General features: G+C 43.2%; 1 protein-coding gene across 1 annotated transcript in view; it reads right to left on the reverse strand.

Annotated features, from left to right (window-relative positions):
- The window catches only part of LOC109519075 (cadherin-10-like), a 70404-nt gene that overhangs the window by 40466 nt on the left and 15271 nt on the right, over positions 1-14667 (reverse strand). Inside the window, exons 3-4 of the mRNA XM_019875391.1 lie at positions 8813-9050; positions 4564-4694 (exon numbers count right to left, since the gene is read on the reverse strand). The gene's annotated coding sequence lies outside the window, so the exon portion shown is untranslated. The remainder of the gene's footprint in view (positions 1-4563; positions 4695-8812; positions 9051-14667) is intronic.

The raw sequence follows: 14667 nt of genomic DNA on the forward strand, positions 1-14667 counted from the left end.
TTTTAGAGCGCGAGTATTACCATTTCGTCTTAAAAGCATCTTGCCACTGGTTGTCTGATGCCCGTGGCTATTTTGCCCTGGGGGGTGGGACTTTTTTTTTTTCCTTCTTCTCTTTCTCTCTCCTCTTCCTCACTCGCTCTCTCCACTTTGCCAATCGCACACCTGCTTCTTATTCCTCCGTAAAAGGTCGCCGCCAATTCCTCCTGGCCGGCGATGCAACGTGCGAACGGGCCCTGGTCTCGCTCGCCTAATTATCCCGGCGCTACCGGGCACGTCCGGGCGTGCGCGCGCTCCTTCGACTGCAGGCCTTAATTGATGTTCATCAGAAAAGTGCGTGCGGGGAAGCCTGAGAGCTTAAAAGAGTACGCGTTGTTCTATGGAAATGTGTGACACGGGGTCCTCCGTGTTGGACAGAGTTTGGGTTTGTACGGTGCTGACGAAAAATCAGGCTAACAGCAGACTAACTAAAAGACAATCTACAGACGCAAACACAAAATGAACACACTCGCAAGGGGCATGATGGAGATGATCGCGATGAACTGTGCACTGCCAGCCGATTTCACCTTCTGCGCAAAAGGCGCAGGTGAACCAATGCTAGCTTTACAATGACAAATCAATTAGCTGGAAAGGGCCCAATGATATCCTGTCCGAAAAATTTCACGTGATGGACTTTTCCCAGAGTGCAAAAGCACCCATGTCGCTTTTGTGTGCTCATTAAGAAAGCGTCTAACCGCATATTTTCACTTTGACAGGCCATCTTGACCTTTTTTTTGTTTTTCTGCCAATCTGCGTTTTCCTGAAATGTCAGCCACAGTTATGGATGTCGGGAGGCGCGTGTCTAAATTCATTTGATGGCACGGCGGATGTTTGAGGTGGCAGAGGATATGTTAGGGAAAAAAAAAAAAAAACAATCTCATAAAATAACATGTCACCACACCTGATGGCAAACTTATATTTTTACACGTCAAGCTGACAATTTTTTTTGGGGAGAATGCAATTTAGCCGAGCAAGTGGGGAGGACGCTGTCACGTCGCAAATGAAGGAAGCCAGTTAGCAATTGATGAAGACAAGCACATGCCAGGCGCACTTTTTGACACGCGCTCCATCAATGTCAGCGAGGACCCAACGCACAAATCTAATGGAGCCACACCGAGCCATCCGGCAAACACGCACTATTACATGAAATCCATCTGGAAGGAGTTTGAATGTGTAATAGGATTTGTCATTGTCAATATATTCCGTCACTATTTCAGCTTTCCTGAATTTGGAAACTATTTCTTTCCCACCGGGAATCCTATGAGAGCAACAACACATTTTACGCCCCAAACGGCGCACCGTCGAGCATATGTTCCAAAAAGTTGATGTACTCTTGTAATAATGATGATCTCGTCTCAATTTAACCTTTTCAAGCACAGCGGTTACGACAGAAGGGTAAAAGTGGTCATTTGTGAGTCCGATTTGAGCATAATTCCAGTTTGGTGTCAACTTTGTTTCTCTAAATGCTAACTGCTGCTCTTAAATTTGCTTTTGCCTTATGGGCTGTTTTCGATATGAGCGTATCTGCGCAAATATTCTGAATATAAGCAGGGTATCTGTGTTAGCCTGATGTTTAGTCTATTTTTAATTTTTTTTTTTTTTTTTTTAGCCTTGCATTGGTCTGATATTTGTCCGATGTCAGCCTCACTTTAGCTCTCAGGTATTTGTTACTTTGTGTCCTTAAAGTTCCCAACGAAGGAGGTATGACTTAGCTTTATGTTAGCCTGATGTGCGCTCATATTAGCTTGATTGCGGGTTAATATTACCCAGCATTGTGTTGTCGTGTTTCAGACGAGGTACGGCAAAGTTTTCTAGCGAATCAGTCCGACGGAGATTTCCCGGCAATTAAAACTGTGGAATAGTTTGACGTCTTATTAGCTCCCCGCATGTCTTGTTTATGAACATGGCACAGAGAGCTAAAGGCTAATGAAATTGCCTTTCAAGCTTTGCATCCAGAGACAAGCTGACAAGTAATCGATGGCAGAATATCCCAATCACCAAAGATGATATCCACGGAAATGCACTGCAACAGGACGCTTGCGCGCAGCCATGAAATGTCATATAATATCATATAAAAAAAAAAAAAAAGATAATATAGAGCTATAGTTACTCATATCTGATGTGAACTGGAGTCGCGCGACAAGCGCCAGAAGTAAAAGGTCAGCATGCAGATTAGTTTGACAGACAGGCGGCGAATAAGCACGGCAACATGAAAAGATCCACTGAGAGGAGAAGACAAATCTACCCGACAACGACATTATTAGCGGCAGAAATGCGTTTCGTATGAATAGTTGGGATTTACGAGGAAACCAACTCGACTGTGCTTGTGAATCTTTATATTTCTCTCTGTTCTATGCTAGGAGTCTATTACTTTTTGTTTTGAAAATCTTGTTGATGTGTCACATGCTAACGACGTGAATGCTAACCTGTGACAATTTAGAAGTGATGTCTGTTATTAATGCGTGGGGGGTGGGGGCAATTTTGGCACACTATTTTGAAATAAGGCTGTAACATTACAAAAATGTGAAAACGAAGGAAGCTCTTGTCTTGATGCTCTGTTTTTGCATTTCTTTCATGGCTTGCCCACTTTAAAAGCAGCTGGCTATGAAACGCAGTTATGTGAAGAAACACAATAGAAAAGGTTAGCTCGCCCGAGAAATGACAGAAATGTCAGAAGTTGTTCTTGTTCAAATGTCATTATTTTTGCTTCTGCAAACGAGGCATCAAGACAGAACCTTTGCACTTTTTTTTTTTTTAACTTTTGGGCAACTTAGGGTATTTTCAAACTTGGCCATTTTCTTTTATTTATGCAACTTTCTCTTTTTCTGTGCTTCAGATTTTGGTATTTTTGTTTTGAACTTCGCTTGTTGAAATAAAAAAACATCCCTCCCTTGTTTTGACATAAATATACTCTTCGGACTATCTTGGTCATAATGACTTTTTTTAGAAAATACGTCTTTGCTCTGGTCGAGATTGACATTGTGTTGGAATAATGAGGGGGCAACAAACAACGACAGCTAAACACTGGTTAGTGCTAATGAGTGGCTAAAGAAGTCGTCACAGCGCATCATTGCCGGCAGCCAATCACATTAAGGCGCTAACCAGGCAAGGGAAGGGAACAGGTGAGGCGCGAATCCATCAATTTGCTGGTGAAAATAAAAACGCCGGCCGACCAGCTGAGCCTCGCTCGCGTGGAAACGCGCCACAGACTGACGAAGAGTGACAGCTGTCATCCGCTGTCAGACGCCGCCCACATGCCGAGGCCACCTTCAACCTTGGCCGTCTTGCGAGTATTTCTAGTCGGTGATGAGGTGAAGGCCGGCAATTATTTGTTTTCAACTTTCACTTCACTTTTATGGAAAAGGCAAAAGTTTATATTTTAATGGGATTCTCACTTAGAAATGTCAGCCACGTATGTTAGCTGGAAGCAGCTCAATATGACGTTGCTACACATTGGTATTGGAAATATACTGGCCTGATGTTAGGCTAATATTCGCCGACATTTGAACTGTTAGTAGCTCGATGTTAGAATGGTGTTAGTTTGATGTTAGCAGGATATTATTTTCCTGATATTAACCAAAACGCTATCCGACGTCAGAATCGTGCTACACTTCAGCATGCTATTCGCCTAAAGTTAGTACAATTTTTATAGCTGACTTTTGCTCAGTGTTAGCCCTTTTACAATGGCGTTAACCGGTTAGCCAATAGCAGCCCACCGTTAGTCCGATCGTACCTCGATGATACAATGTTGTTTGCATCATCAAAGTCTGACATTGTCCTGGTGTGAGCCTAATTTTGGCTCATGTCAGATCGATATTGGCTCATTTTGGGCTAGATATTACCATAAACAATATTTAAGTCATATAAATATGAGTAAAAAAAACAGGTCATTAAAAAGTACATTTGATGTTCTAATTTATTTTCTTATGTGTGTCCTGGCTTGCCGAAATCCTGTTCCATCTTTGTGAGTCCACGTGATGAGCACCATAAAGTCCACGTGATCATTTTCACAAAATACTTATTTATTCTCATTATGTGCACTCGATGGCTCAATGCAAAGATGCTCTCTATGATTTTTTTTCATTCCCGAGTGCTGTGTGTGTGTGACAGAAAATGAGTGACACGTGGGATTGGCCACATCTGCTGTATTACCTTTCTCTATTATTCTCCATCTCACCTAAGCAGTGCATATACACGTGTGGCACGGAGCAGCCTCATTCATGCATCGAGACATCAGCTTTGACTTGACAGAATCTGAAAATGATTGTCTCCATTCACTTGCGCCGTTTTGCATCACTGTTATTCTCTGAAACCAACATCGGCTTGTCGTAGCAGAGTGTCTGTCCTGAGGAGTGTGTCCATAAATAAAACAAAGCATTGAAAGGTGAGGTTCAATTTAAAACACTAACCCAGATTAGAATCTCTTCTTTGAAAGCCTTGAAAATTTTTGAAACCCTACCACAGGAATGAAACAGCTGGAAAAGATAACCTAGTCAAGTCTTTAATAATTGTCAGAACGCCACCTACTTGATGACATGGCGACGCTGCTCACTGGATGGTGGTGAAAGCTCCGTCGCTCTGCTTGTAAACCGCCAGCCGCCGCCAGGATGGCCGATAAACTGCACGCATGCACCGCCAAGACCGGAGATGCTCGCTGACTTTGTGGCAAAAAAAGACAAAAAAAGAGAGCAGATGGCAAACAGAAGATTAACACGATTAGCATCAGCGCGCCCGCTTTCCTTCAGGAGTCGGCTTTTTCTTTGTGGGAAGAAAGCGTGATCTGGCGGCCAAAAACACGAGCGCAGTTTAGCGTCGCCGTCATTAGCGGGAAGCCTCCAGGAAGTGAACTCCATGCAAGATAACAGCCATTGTTGTTCTCGATGCTAATTGTTAGCCACGAGGCTTTGGGGCTTTCTTCACTGGCTGGGAAATTTTGGATTTTGGAGCGGCAGCAAACTCCTAATTGATAGCAGAGGTGAGATACAATTAACAGATCCTGATATCAAGACATGGAGCGGAAACCCTAACCCTTGGTATGAAACCCGATTCAACCCTAGTTTGAAACCCAAATGCAAAACCCAAACCTTAACCCTGTCTAATAATCGTGAAACCCAAGATTAGTTTTGGAGCAGTACCTTGAAGGTCTAATCATTGGCAGTCAATCAATTCGAATTCAAAACACAAACCCCAATCCTGTCTTGAAAGCTTGGTCCTTAAACTCCTGACCGCGCTGTTCGAACAGATGGTTTCACTGGCATCTTCTCCCCGTGCGGCGTACGTCCATTGCAGCATTTTACCCGCCGTTGCCGGCGCCTTCCAGCGCTGACGTTCCCGCTGTGAGCCGAGACTGCTTTTGACAGGCGGGAGTCTGCTTCCTGTTTGTGAAGCTCAACGTTCGCATTTGCCACCGTGAGTCGGCGGCAGATATTAACACCCCAAAAATAACAACGACCGTAGGGGGTCGTCTGCGCCACCTCCCATACGCGGTAGACTCTTTTCTTGCTCGGCAAGGAGGCCTGAACAGCCCTCACGTACGTCACAGAGGGAGCTGAACAACCAACAAGCTCAGATTGCAGCCACAGTCAAATATCGCAAGCCTCTGCCATACAATTTGGCGAAAAATGTTCAGAGAATTTTCTTTTTAAACCGAAACCCAAATCCTAACCTCAAACGCTAACCCAATTTGTTCTTTGAATCTCAAAATTAAAAGCCCGACAGGAGCTTGAAAGCCTCGCTTAAAACCTCAAAACGGCCATAAAAATCTTACTATTTGAAGCACGAGCCGCATTTAAACTCCGAGTATGAAACCGTAATCCTGCTTTGAAACCCTAGGGGCAAGGGCTACTAAAGTGGACAGTTTATGTGATCATGTTAAACGGGTGAAAATCCCAGTGCTTGAACCCTTGACGCTGACTTGTAACCTTTTTTGAAACCCAAACCCAGACTTCAAACCCACGTTTCAAGTAGCCTGACTTGAAACCCTAACACAGTCTTCAAACCTTATGATTGATTATTTTTAGTTATCATACATTCGCTTATTATTAATGTTATTATTGTTATTTTGATATTGATTGATTATGCTCGCAAAGAAGAAAGCTTATGCCTGCAATGATAAATTGATTATGCTTCCAAAGATGAACGCTTATGCTTCTAATAGAGATATAATGCTTCTTAATCATTATATATAAACAATTATATATTAAAACTCTAACTCGGACTTGAAACCCTAGTTTGAACCCCCTAATTGTTGTTTCAAAACCGTAACTCAGGCTTGAACACTGGTTTGAAACGCTACTTTGAAACCAAAAAGCGATCAAAATGGATCTTTCTCTTACGACGATTGACATTTTTTCCCCCGACGCAACTATTCGAACACCCTTTTTTTTTTTTTTTTTTTTTAGAGAAGCGGCGGGAGCGGACCACCTGGGAGCGGACTCGTGCCACGCCAAGGACAGAGGAAGTGTCGATTTGCGGCATGTCGTAACGCGCATGGGTGCCGCTTCCTCAACTCCTTTGTCGACGTTCCCCCGAGAGAAACAAATGAATGATGTCTTCTCTCCTGCCAAACGCAATGCCACCCCCCCCCTCCCCTTCCCCCGCCGCCCTCAGTGACAAGCACGTCTCTATTTATTCATCGCCGTTATTATTTTTATGCTGCGTGGCCATCCAATATGTCGGAACCATCTCCTCTTTGCCGCTTTCATCAGGCCCGCCGTTGTCAGCGCCGCGCCGACGCGTCTCCTTTGAGCTCGAGCTCGCGCCGTCGGACGTAAATAAGCCTTTTTTGAAGGCGTCGCTGTCGCCTTCGTCGTTTATTTACCATTGTGGCAGATTTCTGCAGCGTCTTTGATTGGCTTTGTTTGCTAAAGGCGCTCATTCATGGCAGTCTTTTTAGACGTCTTTTTGTGTTTCTGTCTTCAACGCTAGCCGACATAAGCGGTTGCAAATTGAAAAGCTCTTGGGAATCAAGCGTCATCAAGGGAACAGTTTCACCAAAATTATAAATCACTCAATGTCTCAATTTTGCATCTTTTTTTTTCTTGAGGAGGCCCTGACCTGAAATTTTGGGGACTTACAACTTTCACTGTAGTATTACTGATAAATAGGCTTAATGAAATGATGCAAGATGGAAAATGTACTTCCCTGGTCTCAAATTTTAGGAGCAGAGTGCCATAATTTTGAAAACGGCCACTCGAAGATCAAAATTGGTGACTTCACGTGTCTTTTCAGGCCTCGGGATCGTGAATCTTTTTTTTTGTGGGTCTCCATATGATATCGACCAAATTTTTGTTGTCATGTCAAACTGGCTTCTCAGGCTGAATTTGAAATATTTTTTATTCTGCATAACACAAGATCAAAACTTGGCTGACGTGCTCCACCTACAGTCATTGACCAATACATATTCATCACATTTTAGAGTGCTGACCTAGTAGCTTCAAATTTGGTCTCACTCAAACAAAATATTTTTGGTGGGTCTCCATTTTTGTTGTTATGTCAAACTGGCTTCTGAGGCTGAATTTGAAAGATTTTTTTTTTATTATTCTGCATGGCATATCATCAAAACTTTGACCAAAACTTTTTTGTCATATTTTAGCGTGCCGGTCTAGTAGCTTCAAATTTGGTCTAAAATCCATCAGTCCTCGGAGGACAGCTGGAAATAGCCAAAGCGATCCATAAAAAGGTGGTTGCTTATCAAATTTGATGTTGTGAAGCGAAAACGGCTGAGAAGGTTGCATTCAAAAAAAATAAACAATTTTGAAAACGGCCACTCTAAAACCAAAATTGGTGACTTCACGTGTCTTATCAGGCCTCGGGATCATGAAACTTTTTTTTTGTGGGTCTCCATATGATATCTACCAAAATTTTGCTGTCATGTCCAACTGGCTTCTCAGGCTGAATTTGAAATCATTTTTATTCTGCATGACAAGATCAAAACTTGGCTGACGTGCTCTACCTACAGTCGTTGACCAATAACATAGTCATCACATTTTAGCGTGTTGACCTAGTAGCTTCAAATTTGGTCTCACTCAAACAAAATATTTTTGGTGGGTCTCCATTTGATATCAACCACATTTTTGTTGTTATGTCAAACTGGCTTCTGAGGCTGAATTTGAAAGATTTTTTTTTTATTATTCTGCATGGCATATCATCAAAACTTTGACCAAAACTTATTTGTCATATTTTAGCGTGCCGGTCTAGTAGATTCAAATTTGGTCACAAATGCGACAAAATCTTAGTCAGTCCTGGGAGGACAGCTGGAAATGGCCAAAGCGATCCATAAAAAGGCAGTTGCTTATCAAATTTGATGTTGCGAAGCCAAAACGGCTGAGAAGGTTGCATTCAAAAAAAATAAATAAAGGGAAAAAAAAGCCGCAAAAGCAGATCTTTGAAGGACACCTGGAAATGGGCACCTTACCATACATGTCCATTTTAAACCTAAATTGGAGACTGTGTGTTTATTGGTGACGAATAAGGACAAAGAAAGAATTATATTTATAAATGACCGGTGTTATTTTCGTTTTTTTTGTATTGAACCTCGTCAGCATGTGTACCTAACGAAGTCTACAGAACCAAATAATTGGCGTGTGAATGTGGAAAAGGTAGACATATCTTTGCCCTGTGAGAAAGAATCGGGTGTTTCTCGGCAGTAATTGCCTCCTGCAGTAAAAAGCATTCCGTAATAGTCACACTTCAAAACAACACGTCTGACGCGTTGAACCACACACACACAAACACACACACACACACACACACACACACACACACACGTATATACCTTTGTGTGCTATGTGTCTTTTGTACGGCCTAACTCCGACCGCAGCGGCCCCGGCTAACTGGCCGAGGGCCGATCGATGGCAGGTCAGAGTGAAGTCAACTGGCAGCCATGTGCTCCTCCTTAACTTTGCAGTTCGCGCCTTAACCCTTCGGACGCCGCGCTGCCTCGGTGCCGCCTTGCCTCGATTCCTCTCGCTTCATCGCGTGATGCGCGGTAACGCCATGTAGGCTCGTTAGTGCTACATAGGCGGGGAGAAAAAAAAATGTTAAAAGGAGGAATAGCCACAAGAACAAAGAACACTTATTCTGATATTCTTATTGATTCGACGATACTGGCCTTTCCTGGTCGAAAGATCGTTTTTGCCGTCTTTTCCGGCGTCGGCTCCTTGAGACTTTTTCTGCGCTTCTGCTCGTGACAGACAAGTCGAACCAAAATGTCACGTTGCTAAATGAAAATGGCTTCAGGGGGTCGGAATTTTCAAAACAATGGGGGAGAGAGAGTCTTGATAAATTTTGGTTGCATTCATCTTCCAGGCGAGTCGACAGGAAGAAGGTTTAAGCATGAAATATGGAGCCCTCCTCCACCTTCGGTTCAACACTGACGAATAAATCGGTTCCTTTTGAGACAAATGAGTTCCGGCAAAGTTTCCCTCAAGGGAACGCGGACTCATCAGCGTCGACGGTGACATTTCTAATGACGAAAATGTTCCTCCTAGTTTGATGCGGATACGTTGCAGCGAGGCGGTGAATTTTTCGCGAGACACCACTTACCCGTTCCAACTTGTTGTTTTGTGAAAGTGGGGAAAAAAAATAAAAAGCGACAAATAGAGTTGTGGAAAGATCAAAGTCATCGAGTCATTTAATAAGACGCGTGCACGGCCGCCACTTTATTCCCATGTGACAGGAAATGAAAGCGAGCTTGAATATTCATCAAGCTCCTGCTGTTAATTGATGTCACGGTGACAGGGGAACTTCTCAAACTCTGCCGCGCTGTCTCAGATTTTTTTTTTTTTTTTTTTTTTTTTTTTTTTTTTTTTTTTTTTTTTTTTTAACTGCTTCAGTATCACCAACACGGGCACCTTTTTAATCTTATTAAAAGAAATCAATACCATGAACAGGACAGATTCTCTCTCCGAGTAAATGGCAAGGATGCTTCAATAACGATTTCGAGATGAGGCAAGACGGGATTGACTGCAGTCAAGGGTCCTCGAATTTTTTTCTTTTTTTTTCACCCTGCCAGATTTTCAAATCCTTTCGGATAACCCCAAACTATTACATTTAACCCCTAATCAAACGCCCTCACCTGAAACTAAATGCTAAATTAATGAAGTCACAGCTCATCTTGAATCCGACCCACAAATCTCCGACTCGAAACTTCAATCCAAATGCGAACCCTCACCTAACATTTAACCCGAAACCTCCTCAATCCTGATCCCGACAGCTAATCCTAATCAAATCCCTAAACGTAACCCTACAATGTAAATGGTTCCGACGTCTCTGCCTTCATCCCGGCGAGCGTTGCGCTCCATTTCGCATCCAAGTGCGACGCTGTTTTCGCGAGCAATGCGGTATGTATCAGTCTCAAATTGACCTTTTTGTTTGTTTTCCGTCTGAAGTGGCGTGAGTGATGAACGTTACGACTCCAGCTTGTGAGCTTACGTAACGTTAATATTTTAATATCGAGGCGGGAGGGAGGGGGGTGCAATCTAATTGAAGCACTTACAAAATGCCACATTCATTTCAGGCCGGCAAAAATATGCAAATGGCCGCCACCTGCCATTAAAATGCATTAGCGCGTCCAAACAAGAACAAAATATGCATATGATTGAATTTTAAAAGATGTGCCATATGTTCTCCCAGTAGCACAACAACAGATAGCCCTCAACAATTACCGCGTGTGTGTGTGCAGCCGCACAATGTACTCCCGACGACACAAGTGGACCGGCGTCTCTCCTCGCCCCGCATCATTCCGCGACCGCCGCTTCCCGCCATTAGTGAGATGAATCCATCGGCGGGTGATTTGCATAAACACCTGTCAGTGCTTTGTTTCCCGCTGATATCTAATGAATTTCAAGCATTGAGTTGTGTCTTTGCCGCGCGGCACCCACGGCACCCACACACCATCACGACGACGACGGCGGCGGCATCACATTCCTCCCCGGACGTCACGGGCTCGTGTTTATTTTTCGCTCCTCGCCTTTGTCTTTGGCGCCGTCAACAAACTTTGCGTGTTGACAGATTCGATTCGTGATTTGCAAACGATTGCGGGGATGGAAAAGTATTGATTTGTCATGACATTTCTGTGACTGAGAGGAGTTTGTGCCGATGAGAGTTGGGAGTACGTTAATGTAACTGTAGCATCCGCGGCCTGGAGGCTAATTAGAAAAGCGGCACATTTTGGGGACTGTGGGGGGGGGGGGGCCTCACTAAAAAATAGAACTTTCACATTCCCAAATATGTAATAAAAGAGAGACATTGTAAGCATTTTCAACTTAAGCGACTCCGCAGGTTGCAAAATGACCTGTTTTTTTTTTGTTGTTTTTTTTGTATTCTCGGTGCCGTGCTATGCAGTGAGCCATTTCAGGCTCAGATGAAATTGCTCTCTTGTCCAAAAAAAAACCCCAACAAATTCAGTTTGGTCAAAAAAAATACGGTCCATGCAAAATATAATGCATTTAAATTAAATGTACTTAAATCTACTGTACTGTAACATGAGCAAAAAAATATAAAATAAAATTGGGGGTAAATAATAGGACATAAGAAAATAAGTAGGGAACGCGCTGCCAAATAAAATCAAACCAACAAGAAATTTTTTGTTGTCATTGAAATTGGAAGTTGTTTTTTTTTTTTTTTTTGTATAACGAAAATTACTCATAAAAGACAACGGAGCCTAAGGCTTGATGTAAGCGTTTCCCGCTACATCAATAAGTCATCACCATTAGCGGTAACGATACGTATTTGTGACGTCACGATTGCGTGCGCGCGCTCTTGGCTTGCGATACGCCAAGCGCCGACGCTGGCTGCCTCTCAAGGGTCTGCTAATAAATGGAGGGTGCTATAGGAGCCATGCATCACCTGGGCAGTAAAGACATGATGTGTGCATCCTCGGCGAGGGTGAGGAAGGGAGGCGCGAGGGTGGGGGCGGGGAAGGGTGTTAGGTGTGTGTCGAAAAGGGCTCATCGCTTTTATCTGCGGAGAATAGACACCACAAGGTCAGCCTTGAAGGTGAAACTTCAACGCCGCGCCGGGGGCCGCCGTCGCCATCACTCACCGAGGCGCGGCGGGAGGGGCGGCCGAGGCCTTTGGTGCCGTCGAATTATCATTCACGCAGATTATTTCCAACGCTCGCTTTACGGCAATGACAAATCCCGGCGATGCTGCAACGGCTCTGCAATAGCAACGTTTCAGCCGCTGACGTGCACCTGAGATGTGACTGAGAAAATGTCGTGATCAATCTGGTGCAAGCGTAATTCGGGGGGTGTGTAAAAATGGGTAGTTAATAATTTGGTGCAAGTTCGTCAAAAAGGTCGAAATTGGAAACCACCTCGAAGCTGCGCAATCGAAAGACAAAACAAAACCGCCAAAAGGAAACGCGAGCAGCATTCCGAGTCCTTCAAGGCACTTGGACAAGTTGACGCCGTGCACTCAATACAGCCAACGGCTATCGGAAAAGCAATACATCACCATGACAACCGACGCGGTGACATCTGCCACGCAGCAGCTGATGGCTGACAAAAATCATCTGCGACGCCGGCGGTCCGATCCAACGGAGACGCCGGAGGTGCAACACATTGAATCTCATTTTTATATTTGATGTTCCCTCAATTAGTAATGGCACCGCTGCTCGGATGTGACCTTCACCACACTGCGCACGGTCAACAACGGCCAAATGACTTCAACATTTATGATCGCAATGCTCCGTGAAGTCGTTTTATAACCTAAAGGCAGTGGCTCTCACACTTTTTACACATCCACGAAATTAATTAATTTTCACCACATTAAAACAAAAACAATTACGCTTTATAAAAAATAAGGCGCATAGGATACAAGCGACAATAGGGGTTGCGGTTACCCTATGCATCCACTAGATGGAGGTACGCTAAAGAGAATACAATACAATACGCTTTCACAAACCGCTGCAGCTGTAACAAAGCGCTTTGCAGAACATTCAAAATACCATGTCCAAGGAATCAGAATATTGATCCATATATAAAGCGCATCGGATTGTAAGGCACACAGTCGGCTTTGGAGAAATTTGAATGCTTTTAGGTGAGCCTTATAGTGCGGAAAATACGGTCCATGCAAAATATAATGCATTTAAATTAAATGTACTTAAATCTACTGTACTGTAACATGAGCAAAAAAATATAAAATAAAATTGGGGGTAAATAATAGGACATAAGAAAATAAGTAGGGAACGCGCTGCCAAATAAAATCAAACCAACAAGAAATTTTTTGTTGTCATTGAAATTGGAAGTTGTTTTTTTTTTTTTTTTTGTATAACGAGAAAACAAGAGTTGTTTATCCTCATCCACCAAAATACACACAATCATCCTCCCAGTTCTGAACACTGTATGTCGACCACTCTGGGACAATGTTTGCCCCTTTAAAAAGCGCCATCTCTATATTCGCTCGTCCGTCCCGCCGAGTTAACGCGGTCCGATAAAGATCCCGACCCGGCTCCATCCATCAATAACGTGGAGTGCGAAACGGGCCAATTTATTAAAAGTGTTCAAAGAGCGAAGCGAAGCGAGGTGAGTGTGTCATTTTGGCTGAGCGCAGTGATACATCAGCCGACCTGTCTAAATACTGCGCTCATTTACACCCGCAATACCGCACAAATCCTTCAAAGTGTCTTTTGGGGAAACACACACAGGAGTAAACATTCCGGACATCGCCGCGCCTTCATTAACTTCAACTGCTTTGCTCTAACTCTGACTCCTGGGCATGGTATTGATTTTCTCCCCCCCGGGGGTGCTTGATGAGAATCCCAGTGGAGCCGCGGCTAAGAGCAGAGGTGGCAAAAGTACTCAAACTCTGTACTTTTCTACTGATACTTGTGCATTTTATAAAAAATAAAAATAAAAAAAAGGTATTAGGTACCCGGACTGATTTGACTCCTTAAGTACAGATTTACGTGAAAATGAATTTTTACTGTCAATTCTATACCCGTTTTGACAAAAAAAAAAAAAAAAAAAAAAATGTAATGGCACTCAAGAAATTACTGGTTTTTTTTAGTTTTTTTTTTTTAATTTTACACCAGATTCTTGCGTTTTTATTTTATTTATTTAATTTTAATCTGGTCTGAATTTATTGCGTCACCGTCATTCAAGTCGAGATGCCTGAAAGATCCATTTTGGCAGTATCATGAAGGCTTTGCACTTCATCAGGCCCCTCCGCTGCGGTTACGAGTTCGCTGAGGGGCTCGGGGATTGTTGGTATTTTTGGAATGTCTGACTTCATGGCCGGCGTTGTGACGAAAAGCACTTGGAAGAGTTCCCAAGCCAAATAAACAAAGCATGAATTAACATGTATTAATAATAATGTGTTGCTCCGCTAACAAGGCCAATGCACGAATGTGTGTGTGCGCACGCAAGGTGTTTATTAAAGACATTGCGATGCACAAGTTCATCGTTAAGGAGGTTACTTCTCGATTGTTATTTTTTTTTTTTTTCCCAAGCCAAATAAACAAAGCATGAATTAACATGTATTAATAATAATGTGTTGCTCCGCTAACAAGGCCAATGCACGAATGTGTGTGTGCGCACGCAAGGTGTTTATTAAAGACATTGCGATGCACAAGTTCATCGTTAAGGAGGTTACTTCTCGATTGTTATTTTTTTTTTTTGTGTATGT

The sequence above is a fragment of the Hippocampus comes genome, unplaced genomic scaffold, assembly GCF_001891065.2.
Source record: "Hippocampus comes isolate QL1 unplaced genomic scaffold, H_comes_QL1_v1.1 scaffold25, whole genome shotgun sequence".
Taxonomy (NCBI): Eukaryota; Metazoa; Chordata; class Actinopteri; order Syngnathiformes; family Syngnathidae; genus Hippocampus; species Hippocampus comes.